This window comes from Melampsora larici-populina, assembly GCF_000204055.1.
Source record: "Melampsora larici-populina 98AG31 unplaced genomic scaffold MELLAscaffold_52, whole genome shotgun sequence".
Taxonomy (NCBI): Eukaryota; Fungi; Basidiomycota; class Pucciniomycetes; order Pucciniales; family Melampsoraceae; genus Melampsora; species Melampsora laricis-populina.
In genome coordinates, this window is record NW_006768816.1 from 384,839 (window position 1) to 385,890 (window position 1,052).

Consider the following 1,052-nt stretch of genomic DNA (forward strand, 5'->3'; position numbering starts at 1 on the left):
AGAACATGACCAGTTCAACTCTGCTACTCCAGCAGTAGGCCATTGCCCCAGTTCCTTTAGCTACTCAGTATCTAAATTGGAACATTATACTCATTAATATCTATCCTCGGATCATTTCGGGAATAGATACCCACCAATCCAATGTACCCAAGAGGATTGTTTGTCAGGACCCTTAGTAAAAACTAGACCCCGTACTTCTAGAGTAAGTGCCACCCTGACAGCCCCCAATATCAAATAACCACTTTATCATAATGAATCATCCCATCCTTTGATCACTATCATGATGTCATTCAAACATAACTACTCCTTTGACAATACCATTATCTCCAAAGACTTTCTACCATTGCTTGCTTGTCTACATAGTTATCTTGTCTTTTCAATGATTGTCAGAGTTCAATTATCCTTTCTGGGAATTGGAGACATCTAGCTGCTTGTATCACTTTAAATCATCAAGCATTGAGCTTCTGGTGCCTGATTCACCAAAGTACACTCCCCCAAAAACAAAACCCACATAAAAGCAATCTAATGCTTCTGTATCAATGGTCTACAGGCTGTGGTCAATGATGTCATGTGGTCCATATAACATCTACCTGTGCACTGCATGCTACATACTATATGCAGATGGTTGACACCCTGCCTAGTACCACAAGGCTGTCTGTGCCTGCCAAAAAAGATGGCCTGCAGGCTGTTTTTGCAGGCTGCCTTGAAACAAAAAAAAACACTGCACAGCGCGCCACCACACCACCTTCACAACAATAGTGTGGTGATTCACTGGAGCATCATGACAAATCCATTGCAGCATCATCACTGTTAGTAAAAAATTGAATTGCAAAGACGGCATGGCTGAAGAAATTGCAATGCAGTTTCAGGCCTTTGTCAAAGCAACAAAGAGGACACAAGATGGAACCTGGCACATATTTATTGGTTAAAAAAATGTACATTAAATCAATATTAGGTGAAATAAGAAGAAAAGGACTGTAATCATAAAACAAACATATATCACCTTGGCTTATCCCTGTGGTCTCCTCAGTTCAATTACATCCCAATGAAAC